Genomic DNA, 16,758 nt, shown 5'->3' with positions numbered 1-16,758 from the left:
CGGTTAATCGAAACAAAGAATCAAAGTGGTCCAGGGAAGAAAAAGCAGGTTTCATTTTAAAAAAAAAAAAAAAAAAAGATTGCGACAGGTGCCCTGGCCTTTAGCATAACTGCTCAAGGGAAACGGTTACGCGGTGTTGCTGTAAACTGCTCTGAAATAAAGAGGGGTAAAAAATGCCTTGTGGGCCACAACCGTGATTGTGCTGGATGACTTAATAGGTCCTTTCCATTTTTAGCTTTCCTAGCTGTGTATTTTCAAACGGCTTTTACAAATACTTCTTTCAGAGAGTCACACACTGACAGGTGAAATTCAAATAATCCTAATCTCAGCCTAATGAGCGACACACTGCAGAGAGGAAACGAAGCTATGGAAGAATAAATCCTCAGGAAGAAAGAAAAAAGCCTGCATGGGAGAACACTCTCAATCAAGATAGTCACCTTGCATCTTAACTTGTGCCTGTCAGCCCGACCGAGGCACAAGCAGCGCGGTCCACAAGACAGGGCGCTGGTGAGTGGCATGAGACCCAACCTCTGGTCCTGTGTCTGCCATTGCCAAGCATACGATGCCAGCAAACTGCAGCATTCATCTTGCTCCTCTCTTTCCCACCCCATCTCTCCCGCTCTGTATTCAAAGCAGAGACTTTTCAGGACAGGGACTCCTACTAACCAAGCCTGCGGATGGGGCCCAGCACCAGGGCCCTCGGGCGTTTCGGTAACGACGATCATTCGTCAGACCAAAACCTCCTTCCCTCTCACCCTTCCCTCTGCGTTATCTTGGCTCGCTTGGGAAAAGACTCTGGCGTGCAGAACAGGCAACACCCAGGCCAGAACTGGAGTATTTGAAATGGTACCAAAACTAACTTCCAGTTAGTGAGATCAGGTACCTCTGGAAGCCTAGCCCGGGGCTACTTCACCCTCCACAAGCCTCTGCCATCTCTGCCTCCCACCTCACATACAGCTACTTTGGGCTACCGGCTGCAGTACGGCCCTACCTTTCAACAAAGCTCCAATTAAAGTCCCTCTGTGAAGCCTCCCTGAGTTTTTGCGTCTTTGCTAGCTCAGCTCTAATAGCAGCTTTGAATGCAAGAATTGCTGGCCCATTTCGGGTGTAGTATTGCCCCTCTCTTTCCCCACAGGTTTGTTCCTCTCCCCTCCTGCAGTTTTCCCTCCTTTAGCCTTGCCTCAGTCTTGGACAGGCCTTATGCTAATCTCTAAGCTTGGTTCAGACTTCTCCCCTCTCCTCTAAGTCTTCTGTAAGCCAACTTCTTTCTAGATTTCTTCTCATTTTTAGGTCTTCTTCAAACATCTCCACATCTTTGCTTCCTGCCCCCTGCTCTATTATTTTTCCACTTTTCATACTTGCATAAAACTTTGCTTTTTGAGGCAGACCATCTCTTAAATGGTTTCTACTCTATTCAGACCTTCTACCTCAAGTTCATTAACTTAATGAGATAAAAATAATCGAACAGAGAAGGCTATCAGACTTTGAATAATTGGCTTTTTAAATTTATTGCTCTTGTGGACAAGCACAGACTAAGGCTCTATTGTGTGAGATGCAGCAGAAGCACAGCAACATAAAAAGATGCTTTCTTCTTCCAAGAGACGGTGTAAATGGGCTGATTGGAAGGGGAAGAGTTCCTCTCCAAAGGGAATTGGAAGTGACAGATGAGGAGGGGATAAGCCATAAAGAGCCTTGGAAATGAAGACCAAGAGGCTTGTGTGTAACACAAATGACACAGGAAAACTTCAAGTCCCTGCTCTGCAACAGATTTCCTGTGCGATCTTGGTCACATCACTTAGTTTTCCTGTGTCATAGCTCTCCACTGGAAATAGTGCCTCACTGTCTGGTAGAGGTATGACGAGAATAAATCCACCATGAACTGTGAGATGGATTTACAGGCACCGCAGTGTCAGGAACCAGGTGAGAACCAAACATGAAAATTACAATTTTGTTTACAATATTTTTTGCAAATAAAGAAGTCACAGTATAGGTTATATATAGTGACTATTAGAGGCACATATATTAATCTATTCAAATAATGTCCCTATTTCTCTATGTCATTAAAAACATAAAGTATTTTGTGATCATTTTGGTTTTACAAACAAAACCAAAAAAAACCCCAAACACTAAACAACAAACCACAAGCCAACTGGATTTAGGACTCCCAGTACGTTTTGCAGCAGTATCCAAGGCCACAGAGCAGACACGACATTCTACAAACCAGCCACCTCTTGTGAGTGCCGTCACCTGCTGGTTTAGCACAGCTAACCAGTTACCAGCTGCAACAGTACAGCATTCAGCAGCTACTCCCCCTTCACAAGGGGGACGCGAGGCAAATGAGCCCTGCAGTTTAAGAAAGGGCCATCAGGAATTAATCATGACCAAGCACTGAGTTTAATGAGAACACAAACTCACGGCACTCAAAACCTCTGCGCTCTGGAGCCTCATTCACGCAAAGGGGAGTGCCGCTGACGGATTCCGTATTTCGCCCCAGCCACGGGTACCCTCAGTCCTCCTCCTCTTTGCAAATCCCCCGGCAAGAGCTGAGCCCTCCCCTGCCCTCGTTCCATCCTCCTTCAGGAATTGGGAAGAGGCCTGTCCTTGCTTGTCTCTCCCCCAAGTGCAGCCCTGCTCCCTCCTTCGTCCCCCAAACCCCACAGCTCCAGGTGCAGGTGGACCCAGCCACAGCACGGGACCCCCCCCCGACTCGGGACACATGTGAGAGTGAGGTGGGAGAAGGGCTGGGGGAAGGAGTAAGTGGGGGGTCGGGTTGAGGACTGGTCCCCTTGCAGCCAGCCTGCCTCCCACTCCAAGCACTGCCCCGAACCCCAGACACCCCGATGGCCCCAGGGAACCAGCCAGGGTCTGGAGTGATGCTGTCAGAAAAATAAAGTTATCTATTGGAATTGAAAATAAAACAAGCAAAATGTTGCCAGCATGTAAAGGAGAAAAAAAAGCCCAGATGAAAAACAGTTTCCTTAATAGCTGCCCATTAGTAAACATTTTTCCAGCCATATTTGCAACCTGAAATTTGCACAATTCTGCTTATGCATGAGAGGCTGGCAGTAAAATAGGCTAGAGACGAAAAAGCCTGCAAGTCCCTAAATCCTCCCTACATTTCACTTGAGGGACGCTAAGCAGCACTAACAGCAAAAAGAAATGTGTATCTGCAACGCTTCCACTAATTTAAGATATTTTATCTGTATGGCAGGAAAGAGATTAATTATTTTCAACCAGCATTCGCTTATTGCAATGTGGGATTAGGCAGCTATTGAAGTGTTACCACCTGCTGGGAATTTCAGAACTTCCCATATAATCCTCCCCCTTTGACATTAAAGGGGGAGCACCTCAGGTGTGCATCACATTTTATCAAAATCTAATCACTGCTGACCAGTCAGAGTGGTCAGGACCAAAAATATGCCACTTCTTGGAAGACGAGTTTAGCAAGGAAAGTATATATGTGATGTCTGCCACAGCAGGGGGCTAGAGCTGACATCCTCAAAGGCATCTTTCATTCTTATTTACACATCAGACAATTTTACATTGTTATCAGATAATGGCATTATTAAAATTATGCATCTAAATTCACGAGGCTGAAACTGGCACACTGGATTCTCTGTGTGCAAGAAAAAAACCCCAATAATTAGCTGGTAGAGCTTATTTTCATCAACATTTGGGGTCTGCTCTCACAAAATCCTGGGATTTCTCAGCTCCTTTTCATATCAAAACAGCAATTCAAGAGCTAGCTGGCCAGCAACATCAGTCCTTTGAAACCTAAGGGCTGCAACAGACTGAATGAATGGATGAGATTTACTTTGGAAAATGTACAGTGAAAATAAGTTTACTAAGCATAAGAAGATTTGAGAAAATGTCCAAGCAATAATAAATAATGAATGCAAAGAATGAAATACATTAGATCACCCCTTATGGCATAAGGGATGGAATGCAGTCATCCATTCTTTCCTTTCTTCTCTAGATTTTTTTAAAAATATATATATTTTTCATTGTTTCTGGAATTCCCCTTTTGGTGAAGTTTACGTTAAAGACCATAATATGGAGAATAGGTGTCGCACAGCTGAAATAATTAGAAATATGTTTGAGAAGCAGGTCTGAAATACCATGAAGCATCAGTATTGAAAAGAAAATTGGGAAACTGTCTCCTATACTCCACGCTGATTTTGTCATATCCTCACACGGTTTCGTCTGGTCTAGCGACCGATACAAAGTAGAACTCACTAAACATACTGAAAAACGCTAAAATTAATCCTATTTATCATAGACTCGGAGTGAGAAAAAAACACTGCAATTCCTTTAACGTGTCAGTGCTACCTGCGCTTCGGGAGTGCTAAAACACCAGGCGGGACGGTCCCTGCCTCAAGGGGAGAGGCGATCACAGGGAAAACCTAGGCAGAGGGCAGGCACAAAACCAGAACCTGAAGTCACACGGGTGTTTTTTAAACACCTGAAGAACCAAGCGTGACGGCGAACACAGCACGGTCCTGTCAGCACCCCGCCAAGGCGACCTGCCGGCTGTCCCCTGCCTCTGCCCACTGCGGTCCGTGCCCATAGACGCCACCCGAGACCGGGGCTGCCCGGTCTCCCCCACGGCCCCAGCCCCTCCGCACCCGCGGCGAGGCGAGGCGAGGCAGCCGCCGCCGCCGCCGCCGGGGGGAACCCACCCGCGCCCCGCGGACGGCGCCTCAGCGAGGCCCGGGATCCCCCGCGCCCGCCCCGCCGCCAGGGAAAGGTCCGGCCGGGCCGCGGGGCAGGAGAGGCGGTTCCCCCTCCGCCCGGCCCGCGCTCACCTCCGCTCCGCCGCCCGGAGTGGCTGCCGCACCGGCGGGACGGACGCGCAGGGACGGGGCTGAAGCGCGATCCTTCCCGCGGAGGAAACGCCACCTTGGCTGCCCCTCGGAGGCGGGCGGGCGCTCACTCACCTCCGGCTCCGGCGGCGGCCGGCCCGGCCCGGCCGGCGGCGGGGGGAGGGTTAAATGGCGGCGCGGCGCGGCTGTCAGGGCGGCTGTCAGCGGGGCGCGGGGCGGCGGCGGGCGCCGTGCGAGGGGAGCCCGCGCCCCTGGCGGCCGGGCCCGGCGAGCCGCGGCGCTGCCCTGCCCAGCCCTGCCCCGCCGGGGCCGCGCCGCCCTCACACGCCCTCCCGCCCGCCGCCGGGGTGTGGCGGCCCCTGTGGGAGAGGGCCCTGCGGGAGAGACGCGGCCACGGCAGCCGGCCGAGGGAGCCTTGGCTTTCTGCGCCTCGGGATCGGCCGCCGGCCCCGGTGAGGGCCCTGCCGGCCCCAGGCCTCCAACAGTTCTCTTCACGGTGCGGTGTGGTCTGCATGGCCCCAGGGTGAATGGTCGTGGTCTTAGCTTCAGTGATGTTGAAGCTGGAGAGCCGCAATGCGAGTTGAGGTGACACTCGAGAGGCAGGCCAGGCTTTCAGAGCTGCCCATGCCACCATTTCAACACAGATGTGTGGCTGTCTGCATCTCTTGCATGTCTCCGCAAGCTTCCTTTCTGGTCAGTAGAGAGTCCTCATCAAAGAATCAGTCCCCTCCTGCTGGGAGTTGGTAAAGGCATCAGTCCATGCACAAGCTTGCACATCGGAGCTGGCCATCAGTGTTGGTCATTGTCTTGTGAAGAAAGCAGCGGGCAGACAGGGGGCTGCTTTCCAGAGCCAACTTGCAGTAGTGAAGACGGAGCATCAAACAATCTCATCAGTGGGGAAGAGCAGCCCTGGCTCCCTAACGTGCCCATCTGCAGCTGAAGTTCGTGTATGCATGGATATTTGTCATGCTCAGTGTTTACAGATAATGTTCAGGGACTATTGTGACAGGATAAAACTATCCTCTTGCAGAATGACTTCTTTAACAGAAAAGTTTCCATCTGGTTTTATGCAACAGACTTATCCATTTATCTCAAACCACGGCTAAATTTATTTCCCTGTCGTGGAGTCTGTGATTTCAATACAGACCAATGGATACCCACACGCCCACAAAGCTACAAAAGGATGTCAAGGGGCATTTAAATTGACTGATGTTACGAGTAAAGAATCTTCCCGCTTTCCCTAATTCATCTACAATAAGCGTGGGCACGATGTAAAGGCCTGACAAAGTAATTGTCAACTTTTGGTGTCCAAAATTAAAAACAAACCAAAGTTTTTTCCCTAGTTAACTTTAATCATCTATATGACCAAGAAAAGACAACTTCCACAGAACATCAGTACAGTATCTCTGCCCCACGTGAATGCTGAGCCTGAGTAGCCGATTAGGGTTGCCGCTCTTGCCAGCCCCCCTCCCGTCATCCCCTGCCTTCCCGCTTTCACTCGAAAACTGATCACCCGATCAACCTGTGCTAAACCCCTTTTCCATATGCTCGCTGGGGTCTGCAGTGGTTAACTCTTCACAGGCACACTGCCATCTGGAGTACTGTTAAAAACCTTCAGGAAGGCAAGATAAACGCTTGCTGAGGAACTCAGACTGTATTCTGGACAACAAAAAGTGAAGTATTCATGTATCACAAAGATTTTCTCAGCTGTTTGTTAACATTTTAATTTGAACAGTCTGAATTCCTAATATCTCCTGTTTTGTTTTAGTACAGGTATGTACAGACTCGGCTATCTTTTTGGTGTCTGTAAGATTTTGTTCAATGTTTGATGTTTCCTAGGAGAAGGGATACATGTTTGTCCAGTTTAATAAGTGAAGGCCACTGCATTTTGCTGTCAGACACTTACTGCGGAAGATGCAGCTATACGACCTGTTCCGTGTTGTGCGGTGACGTAGCTCAGCTCTTCCTTTCAATACATAAAGGGGGCTTATAGGAAGATCAGAGAGAGGCTTTTTACCAGGGCCTGTAGTGACAGGACAAGGGCCAATGGTTTTAAACTGAAAGAGGGTAGATTTAGACTGGACATAAGGAAGACATTTTTTACAATGAGGGTGGTGAAACACTGGAACAGGTTGCCCAGAGAAGCTGTGGATGTCCCATGATTGGATGTGTTCAAGGTCAGGTTGGACGGGGCTCTGAGCAACCTGATCTAGTGGAAGATGTCTCTGCTCACGGCAGGGGGGGTGGACTAGATGATCTTTAAAGGTCCCTTCCGATCCAAACCATTCTGTGATTTCTTTGAATGCCGAGGAGCTTCCCATGCCTGGTCCTGCTCTGCGCGACTCATCTGGCAGCAAGAATTCGGCTCCAGGCAGCACCACTGTGGAGGGAGGGGCAAAGGTGCACAGGTGCACAGTCGTGCCAGAAGCTCCTTTCGTACTGACCCCGCAAGGTGCCAGCTGACACAAGCGGATGCGCCGTGGTACTGGGTTTGGTTTGAATGAAACAGGTAACAATGAGAACAATACGGTAAGGAGATTACAGGTGATGGGGAAGCACAGAGGAGAGGAAGCGTGCAGCACATGGCTCCCTGCTCCAAAAGGTCTGCTGAAGTCCCAGGCCTGAAACTCCGGTCTCTCTTGCTGCCTATATGTAACATCTGAAAAATCTTATATTGGTGAGTGTTTTGCCAGGCGTTTTTTCCTCTATGAACACAACTTCTTAAAAATTGATCTCTGAGAAAAAAAAGTCATTCCTTCATTGTAATGCAGAGGAGAAAGTAAAGAAATCCACACAGCAGGAAAGAGTTTGGCACATGTGGCAAGACATTTTACTCATATTGCAGTATTTTGCACTTATTATAGTGCCTTTGATCCAATGGCCTTGGAGTATTTTCTGAGTTATGAGTGATCTTTGGTCTTCTTGTTTCCCACTCCTGATGAAAAAGGCTTTGTCTTAATTTTTCTGCCAAACTGATTCGCTGAGATTATGTTCAAATTCTAAAGCCAGAAACAAAACCAAGACTGTGGCTCAGGTCACTGTGCTCCCCCTCCATGCCTTCTTTTAGACTCATCTTGCCTTTGTGTCAACATTTCCAAAAAGGGACACAGTCCAAAAAACAGTGATTAAAAACCACAAGTCGGCCCCTATGATTACATGTTAGAAATTGTAAAGACCCCAGATAACAGGAGGATGGGCACGGGATAAATACACAGGCTACAGTATTAAGCCCTTTGAAGCACACTGGATTATGTTTGTACATAACACCTGCTGTGATGCTAAGGACTAAGATCTGTCTTTGTTAACGTGCCATCCAAATTTCATCAGGAACCTATTTTTCATTAAAATACTTCAGTGGAGCTGGTCTCTGAGGCATCTGGCTAGCGACGGATGAAATGCCGGGTTCCTTGCCATTAAAGTTGGTCTCCCTGGGGAGTGAGAAGCTAACAACAGAAGGGACAGGAGAAAGAAGGAACAGATGAATACTCATTTAGTCCACAACCATAGTGTTGAGAACAAAATGAATTTAGGCAATGCGGGATACAAAGAGAGGGTGACCTTTAATTGCCGATCTGTAGTGCCAGCTGCCGGTGCGATAACCAAGCGGGGGGCGTGCAGACGGAGCCCACCTGAGCACAGACCCCAGCTAGCCGCTGTGCTGAGGTGGCTCGCATGGCTGAAACGTTAAAGGCAGCCGTGACAGGAAGGTCAGGCAGGGAAAAGCATCCTGGCCTGTAAAAATGGGATCACCTGTTTTCCAGCTGCTGACAGCTGTGCAGGAAACACTTCCACGTGTAGTGATGGGCAGTGTCGGAGGCTGCGGGCAGCTGCCCGTTGCTTAACCAGGCCAGCGCAGCCACGTGGACTCCAGCCACGAGCCTGATTTTACCCCAGCCAAATTAAGGGTATTTATATGAAGGTCACCACCACCAGATCGGCTGTGTTGGTGGTTTTCAGTGGGCATAAGGTGGTGTGTTGGTTTGTGGCCCTCTCCTCTGCCAGCACAGTTGGGTTGGGAAAAAAATGTCTTTTTTTTCCATTGGCATAAAACCAAGATCGTGTCGTAGCACATATTGTCTACAGACCACCAGGTGTGAAAGCAGAATGGCTGGCTACCAAATTCCCTCTCTGCTCTGCTTAGGGGGGAAGAAATGCGACATTGCATTTGATTTCTCTCTGTGCAAAATATGCTAAAAGTCTCCTGTTGCTGATATTAAAATGACCTCAAGCTTCCTAACAGGAGCAGTAATAATATCCTGACTCAGGAAGAGAAATGTACAAGCAAGAGAAATCTCTATTTGTCCTCATCTGCACTGGCAAAGAAGAATTAATTGTGAAACCCCCAAAGTAGTGCTGGCTGGGATACAAGCTAGTCATCTGTTATGGATGAACAAGGTAAGGGCCAAAACAGTAATGTAAATATTTGGTGGTTTAGAGGGAAACTTCAGAAAGCTGGAAACAGGGAGAAACTGAAACATGTCCTTTTAGAAATGATACCTCTGCATTGTTCAAGAAAATTTCTCAAGCTATAAAAAAAAAAGGTTGCACTGGCTGAAAAAACTACAGTCTTGATTGGAGAACTAACAAGAATATTAATACTTGAACTACAGAAGGCATTTAAATAAATAAAAATAAGTAGAAAAATGTAAAATTGTCAGTATTTGGTAGAAATCAGAAGAATAATACTGGTAAAGAAATAAAAAGAAGATGAGATCTGCAGCCAGTAATGTGAACTGATGAAGATTTTTCTGACTTTAATATATATTAGAAAAAAAAGGTAGCTATCCTACTGATGTACTGCTGTGTGAAAAAATTGACTTGTCAATTGGAATGCAAAAGAAGGACTGATGTTTAGTAAGTATTTCTGTTCTGTTTTGGAGTGGAAAACAGATGATAGAGCCATATTCCAGGATGGTAACAAAATACATTCTATTCCAATGGAAGCCTGAAAATGTAAAATAAGAGCAGCTCCAGTTAAACAACCTAAAATCAGCAGCTCTGTATAAACTTGCATGCAACAATTTGTAACGTTATTTTTTTTCAATCTGTTAGTCTGGAAATGCTGCGGAAGTTTCAGACCACTGGACAGATACTCATGTGCAGAGTATTGGTGGTTTGGTTGGCTTGGAAAGTGCAAGCAGCCCCAGCTGATACAGACCTGTCAGCCTTATCCTGATTCCAGACACAGGGATGGAAAAGCTGATAATGAAAAGGGAGAGTATCATCACCAATGCCACTTGATGAAGGTTGGTGGAAAATGTATTTCAAATAAAGTTACAAGTTTGGTGAGTAAAGGTAGCAATGTTATAACATAATAATACTTTACATTTCTGTAGAACATTTGGTTTGGTAACCCCTGACATTTCCACAAAGGACACTTCTGCAAAATTAGTACAGCGTGCATTAAAAGGATTAGATGTTAACTAATTGATCTCAAAATGTCTTTTTAATGTCATCTTCATGCAGGATGTATTTACCTAAAGATTTAAGCACGGATTAGGCTTTAGCAATTTAAAACTTTCATCAGAGACCTAAAAGAGGGTGTAACACTATCACAGCTGAAGTTTTCAAATACCACACAAATTGGGAGAATGGTAAGTCCTGAAGACAGGTCACTACCGCTGAGCAAATTCTGAGTAAGCTGGGCTTCAGCAAACAATACACATTTTAATATAGCTCCCATGAAATTACATATCTGAGAACAAAGACTGCAGGACATGCTTTATAGGATGTGCAGCTCCCTCCTGGGTACTCATTACTTTACAAAGATTTGGGGATCATACTGAATTGTTGGTTAATCCTGAGCTCTCACTGTCACATCAGTTAGTTCGTGCTGCTACCCACAGGTTTTGAGCAGAGAGAGGTGTCACCTTACTTTTACAAGTCTTTTGCCACTATCTCACCTGAAAGCATTATGACCAAGTGCAAGAGATATGACCTGGATCAAATTGCTACGAGGAAACACAAAACTTGAGGAAAATTGGTGAGAGAATAGTTACCATTGGTATCTTATCAAAATAAAGAGATGATCAAGTGAAATTCGTCTGTCGCTATGAGAAATAATCGCACAACCATAGCACGAAGGACAGTCCCTGAGGAAGCAAATCTGCAGGAAAGCATCTGTAAGCTGCCGGGGAAGCTGCAGGGCAGGCTTAATCAGATGAAGCCCTGAGCTTTTCCATCAACACTGTTGGTTAATAGCCCCACTGTGGTTCAGGCTCATAGTTTTTATACTGTGCTTAGGAAAAGTCTAGCTTTGGACTCCCACCAGGAAACCAGGCTGCAGTGCACTTAGTCTGATGCGGTTTTACAGGACACCACCCTCAAACCCCAATTTCCTTCTTTCTTAAGATACCCAAAGGAATGAGACTCTAGCAGAAGTCTGACATCTAAGTCACACCTGAGCTACATGGATGGGGAGTAAACCGAGCACAAACATAGGTTCAAGCACGTGTGTGATAGCGTGGGCATGCAGTCTATGTACGATGGCTGGGAGTATAAATATTAGAGAAACAAATTACCTCTGCAATTAGTACTTTTGCAACAGGTGTTCTTGGTCCAGTGCTGGTGTTCACAATTTAAGGTGGTTATTAGGTAACTATGGAAAACCTTGGGAAGAGAGAAAATAGGACAATGTGGTGGGCAGAATGACTCCCAACGATTTCTCTGCTTAAGAAACAGTTTCATTCCAGGACACCTAGCACAAAAGGAACTCACACTTAATAGAGGATTTACTAAGTATAAGGTCCAGTGGCTAGAAGCTGAAGCTAAACAAACTCTGATTACATACACTGAAAACATTTTTACAACAGGTAAACAGTCACTGGAATAATTTGCCAAGAGCTATGGTGGGGTTTCCCAGAAGTTGCAATTTCTTGTTGTTCCTAAAAGAGGAGTTCTACTTCAAACACAACTTAATTAAGGGAAGTCCTACAGCCTCTGTGACCCAAGAGGTCAAGCGAGATGGTCATAATATTCTCTTCTGGCCTTGTAACCTATAAATAGATTAGAGTCCCGGTGGAAAAAAAAAATCATTTTTATCTCAGGCTTTCCCAAAACACTGTGGAAAAAACAATAGGAAAGCAGAAAGATCAGAAATAGTCACTTTGCAACAGTTGTGCTTAGTTTGGTATTTCTACTGAAGACACCAAAACATTTTGTGATCTGATCCCAGAACACCTTTTAAGCTCTTCCTTCTTGCTGTCATAGCTCAGCCATACCGATTTTCAGAGCTGTTAACTAGTCAACGTTTGGTAATTGTAACAAAGGTTGGGTTTGAAGTTGGTGGGAGTTTTGCCATTCTCATTTAATGGGTGGATCAAACTGGAGTATTTTTGCAATTTAAGGACACGCCTCAAATTCTCCATCCGATGTGAAGTGAAACTCGGCGGAATTATGCCACACAACTACCGAGTCTGGCTGAAAGAACAGACGTTTCTCACACACCATGTCAAATACTGTTATATTTAGGCAACATTTGAAAAGAAGTCTACCTACATTAAGTGAATCGTTAAATAGTCACAGTACAAATGCCATACCAGCAACAGATACAAATTTATTCTGTGCAATTGTGTTGCCTTTATTGTTCTTTGCAAAAAGAGAGTACTTCACACAGCATGTATCCTCCTGCAAATTTTTTGGCTAAAAGAAAATAACAAGTCCTGTCTTTGAGTTTCTGGGAGGGTTCTGCATATATGAAGCAAGGAATACAGGAGCACTGATTTGTTTGACTGTTGAATTCAAAAATACAGTGAAACAGCATTTAGATTGTATCAGTCCCCTCCTTTACTTACTCCCCGAGATCATTTTGATGGTAATTCATCATCAGCAAAGTGAAATCCTCCAAGTACATAAGATATTTTGAATTGAACAAAATAATACAAAATGCATAGGGCCTAAGCCTTATGCTCACAGCAGGACTAGATCCACAGAAGTGCTGCGACTATTCCAGCATTACCAGCCCCTTTTACCTTGAACTTGCTGTCTATCATTGCTGTGAGCATGGCAGAGCAGGGTTTAATGTGCTCTTTCATCAGTGGGAATTGGAAGTCATGGAATTCAGAGTCCAGTGGGAAAGCAGGAGACCCAAGATCCTACCTGGTCTTTGGCCTGGAGCAGGGCTATGAAGCAGGGTGGTTCCCATCAGGTCTACCTCTCACAAGCGTGTGCTAACTAGTAGGCTGTGTGGTTTTCTGAAACTTAGGTTTCCTCAGTCACTACTGAAGTTTTTGTGTTTTGGTTTTTTTTTTTTAATATTTGCATAATACTTTAATTCTAAACCACAAAGAAAAATTACTCTCAAGCCTGCTGGCCAGGACAGCTACCTGGAAGGTATGACACTTGGGCCTCTGCTCCAAAAAGTATTAAGTATTCCCTTAAAATAAAGATGTTGCCAACAGACATGCCCAGAATACCCTCTTCGCATGAGCACTTGCGGCTCATTCTTGGGAAAAGAAAATGATAGTTGAAGTCTTCCCAGAAGATGAAGACCCGGAAGTAGAGTGTCGTGCATTTCACGTGAATGCCTGAAACACTGAGAATTAGGATGAAGTGGGAACTGCTAGAATAGGAGAAGCAACATAATTGTCAGATTTGTGAATATAGCTTAGTAAAAAAAAAAAAAAAACAAACCACTGGAGAGGGGGTTCCTCCCAAAGAAAACAATTATTTCATATCAAATCCACAAATAATTTTGAATTGGCCATTCCTGCCTTTTCAGCATGTATTTTGAAAGAACTGTCCCGTTGCAAATGAGAGTCTCCCAGGCTTGAGGAAGCAGGAACTTCTGCTGTCGGCAACAGGCTCCTGCTGTCTCCCACTACTGTCCTCAGAATTTGGTGACAATATTTCCACTAATGTTACAAGAAGCACAGTCAGATCCTTTGGACAAACTGTAAAAGTCATTTTTGAAGAACAGAGCATCAAAGAGTTTAGCTAATCAATATGCAACCAGTAGTGATTATTAAAGACACACATCTAAAGACTTCCAAATACACACACATACATATATATCTTTCAGACGAAAAAAAAAATGTTTGCACTTCAGCAATATAGTTCAGATTAGATCTATGTTTCCATAGACTGAATATAATATTCCTGAAAACAAGGGCAAAGGAGAAACGGAAAAGATGTACAGATTCCTGAGCGGCGTTCTTTTCCTGTCAGAGGTATAAAAAGGTCCGTTTTTTCAAATGAAGAACATAATCATCACTTAAGACTGCTCCATAAAAAGACAAGCACTTTTTGAACAGACCTCTGAATCAAGCCTCTGTTCAAAGGACTGTATAACTGGGCAGCCCTGGCAAAATGAGATAATGTTCATTTATCATGGTACAAATATTCCAGGAATAATCAAAACATTAAAGGAAATTAGGTTCATTTAAGGCACCTTCTTGTATTAAACTGGAATGACCTGTGAGAATGTCAACTCCTATTTTCCTCTCTTATAATCCTCCTTAAATAAATAGATTTTTTTTTTTTTTGCTGGTATTGCCAATGGAAACAGGACTGGGCAATGACAGCTTAGGACAGTGTGACGTACCACCATGATACCACACACCCATAAACATGTCACTCCATTTGTTCTCCTGACAGCTGGCGCTCACTGTGGTATCAGAAACATGATTTGTTTTCTTTTCAGCTGGGAAAACACATTTGGATGTGTCAAATGCCTTTCCAATGCTAGCACAGGATAGATGCTTGGCTTGGACTCAGACTGGCTCCCTCATGCAACTGGTGCTTGAGGAGACATCTGTAGTTTTGCGATTCTGGCCTGGGATGGGTCACAGGCTACTCACCAACAGAACCAGAGCATTCTAATTACATTTAATTCTGCCTTTTAATTTAAAATCAAAACTGTTTTGCACTCTTTTGGGTCCACAATGAGACAGCAAAAATACGATGTACTTTAAAAACCTGCCCCATGGAACCACAAGATTTTGATGTGTAAAGATTTTAAAGCTGCCCAAAACATTTAGGAAATAAAAAACCAAAACAAAACAGAGCAGTCTATTTAAGAAAATCTTTTCATTTTTATTATGTTCTAGTAGTAATTGTCTCATTTTCTCACATATGTTTAAATTCTAAACCAGCTCTACAATTTACCCTATAGGTTTCTCCCCTGTAGGGAAAAAAAAGTCAAGGAAAAACCTTGAGAAAGAAAAGCTCGAGAAGGTACCATCATTCTAAATAGACTGTATTGTTATTGCTTAATTAATGAAATTGCTTAATAATGAGATTCTCAGGATTGGAGGAACGGACGCTGGGAGATTACACTTGGCATTTCCTTTCTGGTTTTGTTCTTTCTGCAGAAGACATGCCACCTTGTGAGGAGAGGTTCAGGCCCATAAACCACCGGTCTCCCTTGACAGATTTGGGTATTGGGCAAAAGAAACAGTTGTCACAAATCAGCTTTTTGATTCTGAATTTCTCACTTTTCAGTCCCTCCTTAGATGCATGATGCTTGGTGTACCTCACGTAGATCTCTTCTGTGGGTTGTGGAAAGGATGAAGAAAAGCAGCAAGCCTAAGGCTCCTGATGAGATGATACAAGGTGGTTAAGAGAGCAAGAATAGTGTGGAACCAGTTCCTTCAGCTGTGTCAAATACATTAGTTTTAGCACCTTCATGAAACAGAGGAAAACTGTCCTAAAGAAAGCACTGCATAGAAGTTTGCTCGTGACAAGGATAAGAGGACATAATTCCCTGGATCTAAATGAGCATCCTATGAACCAAAAGCATCATCACGGTAGGAATCTCTGTGCTGAAATCCTTATTGGCAGGCTCTTAACCCTTGTCTAACCTATGGTAACGCTGAAAATAGTTATGAAAATATTTCTGGGCTCTAAAAAGCCTTTTTCTTCTTCTTTGTAATGTTGATTTGGCCATTACAACCACAACACAGTTACCTATATGTTGTTCTTGCCCATACCTTGAACGAGTTTTGTTATTTGTTAAAACTGGTCATTTCAAAATGCCAAAAATTTAAGTGATGTGGATTGTAAACATCCACTTACTTACCATTATTACCACGACAACAGATCTTCAAGTAATGTAACAACTCCACTGGAGTTATGAAAGCTGAGACTATCAAATTGCACTCAGTGTGAACACAGGGTGAGGAATACCAAACATTAAAATAGCTCGTGACTATTAAGTACAGGGAGATAGTCTTCTTCCTCCCTTCACTATTGAAAGCACATTAATTTTCACATACGAGATATAAGCAAACGAACTGTCTCTCCAAAACAGATAACAGGCTGATGAAGCGAACAAATGATCTTCCGTTAGAAGTACAAGATGAAAACCAAGCACATTAAAGCACAGTGTCTGGTAGAGTGTCAGGAGGCTACTACACTCTGCTACGTAAAGAAAGGACAGAGAAAGGGCACCCAAAGTGCAACACAATGAGACAGGAAGGAAGATGGCAAGGAAAGAGAAGGGAGGAAGTCTGTGCTAACAACGCTTCTATCTGAGATATTAGCATGAGACATGACAAAATAAACACCCTTTTTTCTAGATTCACATAACATATGTTAATCTCTCCTGCAGCAGGTTCTTTCTGTCTGAAAGTAGAAGAACCCCAAGATCCTCTCTTGGAAAACGGTTCATCACTTCAGGGCAAAGGGGTTATTCTACACTGGTTTGTTTCTTGTACCTCAGAACACACCAAAGTCACTTTTCTTATCGCTACGGATACATCTGTCTGCTTTGTTGCTTTAGACAAACTGAAATTGGAGTATGCAGCAACCTCTCTTCTGGGTGCCGACCCTCATGCCAGACTACAGGGATATTCTCTCCGCTTTCACTTGTGTGGAATCCTCATCAGACGTCTCTTGAAATGAGAAACTACAGAGCACATCAAATAAAACTTCAAACATGAGCTAGCCAGCTTGAGACAATTAACATGCTTCTGACTTCTGGTGATTCTTATTTCCT

The sequence above is a fragment of the Phaethon aethereus genome, assembly GCF_964289735.1.
Source record: "Phaethon aethereus genome assembly, chromosome: 1".
NCBI lineage: Eukaryota > Metazoa > Chordata > Aves > Phaethontiformes > Phaethontidae > Phaethon > Phaethon aethereus.
The sequence above is the reverse complement of the archived record's forward strand: the minus strand, read 5'-3'. Positions refer to the sequence as shown.